Below are 6,000 nucleotides of genomic sequence, written 5' to 3' on the forward strand. Positions count from 1 at the left end.
AATAGCGTTCTGGTAAAACCCAAAATATCTGAGCTGACATCCCATCTCTGTTACAGTCTGACTGATAGTCATGTCATTATCTTGCAATTCTACCCCTCTAAACTGAGGCTCATTCCGCACATGCAGAATAATGAACTTTCAAACTGCTTTCAGTGCTCTTTGAAACTGTGCAGAATAGCAAAATCCACTTGCAAACAGTTGTGAGAGTGGTTTGAAAACGCATTATTTTGCGTGTGTGGAAGGGGCCAGAGAATGGTATGTCTCATAAACATGAATTATCTTTATCTATAAAAGTTAGTCCCTAGTATTTGCGTACAATATAGATAGACCAAGAAATAGAATCTGAGATGAAGCTATATAAAGGTTTGGGATGGAAATAAGCACATTATTGATTCTCAATGGCTGCATCATTTATTGGGCTAATACAGTATCCTATCCACTCCAGTGGTGTCTCTAAGCACATTCATACAAGTGAACGGTTGTAATTTAATTTTATGAGGAAAGTAAAGGGCTAAAATTGAGTCCCTATTACAGTCAGGGCTAAACCTGAACTTTATTTCCAATACAGTATGATTTTGGGTGCTGTGTGGTTTCCGGGCTGTATGACCGTGTTCTAGCAGCATTCTCTCCTGACGTTTCGCCTGCATCTGTGGCTGGCATCTTCAGAGGATCTGATGTTGGGAAAGCAAGTGGAGTATATATATCTGTTGGAGTGTCCCTGGACACTCATTATATATATGGTCATTATATCATTATATGGTTGGACTTGTGAGAGTTGAGAAGTCATTATACTTGCAAACCCCAAAAGTCTTCTTTTCTTCAGACTGCAAAACATTCTGCAGCTGCTATAACTCTGGGAAATTCCCAGCTACTACTTTCTCTGAGGCAAAGTAGTAGAAGGGGTGGTGAAATTCACAGGGCAAAAACAATGGTCCAAAAAAGATAAGGTGCTTCATTCTTTTCCTTCCCTCTGTTTATAGGTCTCAGCTTCATCTATATCCATAACTGCTCTCCCCCTGCAGAGTCAATACCCAAGTTTCTGTCATTTCCTTGGGGAAAACAGCCAGTGACACAATTCTGTTGCTGATTATTTTCTCAACAAACATAATTAGCTTTTGCGTGATTTGGAAATGCACCGAGTAATTATGATCATTCACAAGTAATCATCATGATTTCCTCTGTTTTGAATTATCACTGCAAAGTTTAAAAGTTTGCATGAAATAAACACATCAAGCAATTCAGAATCATTTTCTCTTCTTCCTGTTATTTTTGAGCAAGTTGGTTTTAGACTGACAGAAGGTTCAGGTTTAGATTTAGAACTTCAACTTTTCAACAATTGTAAATTAGTAATAAATCAAAGCATTTTGAGTATATGTCAAGTTATATATTATGCAGAAATAACTTTTCTACACCTGATGTATTTCTTAAGCTTGGTTTCAGAGACTAGAAAGGAAAAAAATTGCTCATGACCATCCTCTTTCTCAAAGCTATTTCTCACAAAACTGGGGCATGTGTCCAGTTTCACATTAGCCCTCATTCTAGTGTGTCTGTGAAGAGCATGCTATTTGTATATATTATGGGCACAGACTGCAATTCATCATTACATTTCAAACAAAATGGACTGAGCAACAGCTTACTGAAAAGGATTTTAGAACGTCAAGCTAAATTGCAGTTCATAGCCCCAATTACAGAAATATTTGCACAGCTGACATCTTATGACCGACGTGAATCAGGGCTGGTGAACAACTTTCTGGAACCTAAACTTCCTGCCATATAACCAATGCTTGGCTTGTATCAATCAGCATATTCTGCCCAAGCGAACAAGGGTAAGTTTTGCACGTTTCTCAGCAATTCTGTGGCAAATTGATAATTTTGTGACGAATTATGGGAGTAAAATTCTTAACCACCACAGTGTTTTGTATGCAGCAGCCCAAAATGAAAAATGAATCTAGGTATGAAATATTCTAAGCACATGATCTTACATCTCAATGAGTTAATCCACAAACGTGTAATGTCCCCGAACATGGTCAGAGAGTTCATGGTACAGCTTGAAAGAGCTAGCCTGCCAGAATGGTGTAGTGGTAAGAATGTCATTCTACCACCCAAGACAAGCAGATTTGAATTCCTACTGTGCCATGGATGACTGCTGGGTGACAATCACATTCCGTCAGCCTAAATTATTTCACAAAAGGTTGTGGTGAGGATAAGATGTAGGAAGGGAGAAGGATTATGCAAAATTGCTTGGGGTCCCAACTAGGGAGAAAATAGGATATAATAAATAACAGTAACAATGGAATATAATAAATATTTTTAAGCTTGGATCTTGCCAATACCTGGATGTGACGATAAGGTAGCAACATTCCATGAGTCTGCATCCTTGAACAGGGACCTCTCTGCTTGTCAAATCTAGAGCTGCGTATTTTCTGTGCCAGAACATATTCGACTTACAGTTAAGAGACATGGTTCTCTGCCCTCACAAGTCCTGCTGAACAAAGCTGTTTCAGTGGCCGGGGACCCGGGGTTATTGTTGGAGGGCTCGACTGAATCCTCAGCTCTGACCAACCCAGCCCGCGCGTTTCTGCAGCAATTCAGGAATTCCAGTTTGGTTCTCCCAAACTCAACTCAGCAGAGGTAGACTGGCCATTTAGGCCAGCAGGTGAGTCCTGGAAGAACCATGCCCCCCCCCCCCCCCCCCCGCCGCCACACAGTCAGCCACCACTTTTCCAGGACCACCCCAGACCAAAAAGAGGGGCGGGCGCTGCAGAAAGGGAGGTGGCTGCGCAGGCCGGCCTCGCTTCTCCCGCAGCCTCCTGGCCTCACCCTGACACCCGCTGCTCCTGGCTGGATAGGCAGGCCCTCCCTCCTGCCTTTGGGGCACGGGGCGGGCTGGGGGAGAGCTTTTCCAAGGCTGTTCTCCGCACCTTTCATCCACCCCCGTCAGTCAGTCTCATCGCGTTCCCCCAAAGCTCTCCAGGATGTTTCCTCAAAGGCGTGACTGCAAGTTTCCCCCGACGGGCACAGGGATCCCGCTCCCCGTTGCAAGTTGCACTCACCCGCCAAGGACTAAGGCCAGTCCGAGAGAGGAGAAAGTTTGCCTCGCTGCGAGAAAAGGACCGGATACGAGGCTTGGTGGACCGCAAGCGCCGGAGCAAGAAGACGGAGGGAACCACTTGTTGACAGTGCAGCTTTCTGGCGAGGAGGGAGGCAGCCGGCCACACTTGGGCGGTTTGCGCGGGCGCCAGCCGCAAGATAGCGCCCGGCGGCTCCGTCTGGCGGGCCGAAGCAGCTCCTTCCAATTCGTATTGCGCGCTTCGAGGGAGGCAGCCGCCTCGCTCCAGCCACAAATAAGTTTCCGCAGACGGGTAAACGAGCTGCGCTTTTAGTTGGTCTCAGCCTCGGCACCTTCCTGCGGGGCCCGCAACTGAGGGCTCAGCGAAACCGCCGATTGGTTTTTTTTTGTTTTTTTTTTGCGGGAGAAGAGCTGGCTCGCTTGTCCGCGTCGCCTGGACTGTTCGCTGGAAACTCCTACGCTCCGATGCTCGGGTGTCTGCCTGCCCTGTTGCTCAGCTAACCCCCCAATGAAAATAGCCAGCCCTGTGGGAATCCTGCCTTCGTATTTCTCCCTCTCTCTCTGCTCCCTCCCTCCCTCCTCCACTTTGCTGCTGGGGACGAGAGCATCTTGACTTACCACGAGCAAGCATGTGCAATCGAACTGCTGAACGTCCGATGGCAGGTTTTGACCTGAATTTCTGAAAGGCCTCAATGAATGGCTTTTTGCAAGCTGCTTTCTCTCCCGCCCCACATCCACACACTATTTACAGCCAGCATGGTGTAGTAGTTGAGAGCAGGTGGAGAACTGAGTTTGATTCTCCACTCTTCCACATGAGTGGCAGACTCTTCTTGGGTGAACCAGGTTTGTTTTCCCACTCCTACATTCCTGCTGAGTGACCTTGGTCCAGGCACAGTTCTCTCCAAACTCGGTCACCCCCACCTACCTGACAAGGTGCCTGTTGTGGGGAGAGGAAGGGGAAGGAATTTGTAAGTCCCTTTGAGTCTCCTTACAGGAGAGAAAGAGGTGGGGTATAAATCCTAACTCTCCTTCGTTTTCATGCTGATTTATTAAAGAAAGGACATCCTCCTTAAATTGGAATGGGAAGGGTTGAGTTTACCTATTCAGAGGAACAATGGTAAAATGAGGGGATAGTATGGACTAAAGAAGAGTGGTTCTGTTGTATCATTTAATCTGGAAGAACTATTTATTTAAGACAGTTTTGATATACCAGTTTAGGGTCCCCAAGATAACAAACAACAAAAACAAACAAAAAACATAAAAGCACACATATAAAAATGAAACCAGAGCACATAAACCATTAAATACATAAATACGTGGAAGGGTCAATGTAAAGGAGTGACAGAATGTCAAACAAAAAAGAAAGGTTGGTGGAAGACTTGTTCAAGTGAAAAGACAAAATTTATTTGGAGAGGGAATTCCATAATCTTGGTGCAACAGCCAATAAGGTTCTTTCTCAGGGTTGCCACGGGATGCCTCAAATGGTGGGGACACCCCAGACAGGCGTCCAAAAATGACTACAGTGGTCAAGTAGATTTATGTGGCAGTAAGTGGTTCTTAAGGTATGTAGCGCCCAAGCCATCTGGGGCTTTAAAGGCTAATACCAGCCCTTTGAATTGGACCCAGAAGCAAATTGGGAGACAGTGCAGGTGAACAATAATGGAATGATGTGGTTCCGCTTCAGCCAGAATTCTGGTTGTAGTATTCAGTACAAATTTTAGCATGTGGACACTCTTCAAGGGCAGCCCCATGCAACTGCAGTAGTCTAATACAGATATTAGCAGGTCATACATCATTGTACAAAAATCTTTCCTGGCTCAATAAAGGCAACAGCTGGATCACTAGCTGAAGCTGGTGAAAGATGTTGTTGGCCACTGCCACCATCTTCTTTTCCAACTAGAGGCCCAGGTTCAGCAGCACCCCCAAGATATGAACTTGCTCCTTTATTTGGGGAAGGGTGTGCACCTCTCTCCAGAACAGAAGTTACTTCAATTTCAGTTAAGTAGACAAGCCTTTATTGGCATTCCAAGTTACAATAAAACAATTGTCCATAAAAGACAGATAAATACATCAAACATTCAGAGTCTTATCAATAGTGTAGTCCAAATGAACTCATCAAAAGTGCCATTCCTATATACTTCTTTACAGGCCAGACTGAAGACTTATCAACAGAACCTAAGTATAATAATAACATACAGTATTAAAATTTTACTATAAAACGCAGAGTTTGTTGGGGTAGCATCAAATACAGAATAAGGGATAGGGGACAAGGAAATGGGTAAATAATTGATCTGACTCTAATAGGTTGCCACAGCCTTCAATTGTTATACCATCTGGCAATCGATAATAAAACTACGACATCTTTCTATGAGTCACCCACAGGTTATTTGATTTTGGATGACTGTGTACTTCAATTTCTGGGTCAATCCTTCCTCTTGTCAATAGCACCTCTGTTTTGTAGAGATTTAAACTATGATTTTTTGTAGAGATTTAAACTATGATCAGACTTACATACTTTTGTCATGTGATGCGATCAAATTCGCTAACCAGGTGCCTCTAGGAAGCCAACAAACAAGATAACTGCAGCAGCATTATCTTGCCTGTGTTCCTAATAAAATAAGCCTGCTACTCTGATACTGGAGAAAATAGATATGCATTTTCTCTAGTAGCCATTTTAACTAATTTTAACTAGTAGCTAATTTTAACTAGTAATTTTAACTAGTTTTAACTAATAGCCGTGGATAGCCCTATCCTCTATGAATACTTCCATTCTCCCCTTAAAGACTTCCAAGTTGGCAGCCATCACCACATCTGGGGCAGGGAGTGCCACAATTTAACTCTGTTGTAAGAAATACTTCCTTTTGTCTCCTTTGAATCTCTCACTTTTCAGCTTCAGCAGATGACCACACATTCTAGTATTATTAGAGAGG

General features: G+C 43.9%; 1 protein-coding gene across 3 annotated transcripts in view; it reads right to left on the bottom strand.

Moving 5' to 3' along the window:
* Positions 1-3,613, bottom strand: part of HRH1 (histamine receptor H1) — a 42,395-nt gene extending 38,782 nt beyond the window's left edge. For 2 of the 3 annotated variants that reach the window (XM_048487876.1, XM_048487874.1), the window contains exon 1: positions 3,054-3,613. The gene's annotated coding sequence lies outside the window, so the exon portion shown is untranslated. Of the gene's footprint in view, positions 1-2,333; positions 2,435-3,053 lie in introns of those variants that run through there. The other variant, XM_048487875.1, reaches the window with a different exon arrangement.
* Positions 3,614-6,000: the final 2,387 nt, after the last annotated feature.

This window comes from Sphaerodactylus townsendi, linkage group LG03 (assembly GCF_021028975.2).
Source record: "Sphaerodactylus townsendi isolate TG3544 linkage group LG03, MPM_Stown_v2.3, whole genome shotgun sequence".
In the NCBI taxonomy this organism is placed as follows: Eukaryota; Metazoa; Chordata; class Lepidosauria; order Squamata; family Sphaerodactylidae; genus Sphaerodactylus; species Sphaerodactylus townsendi.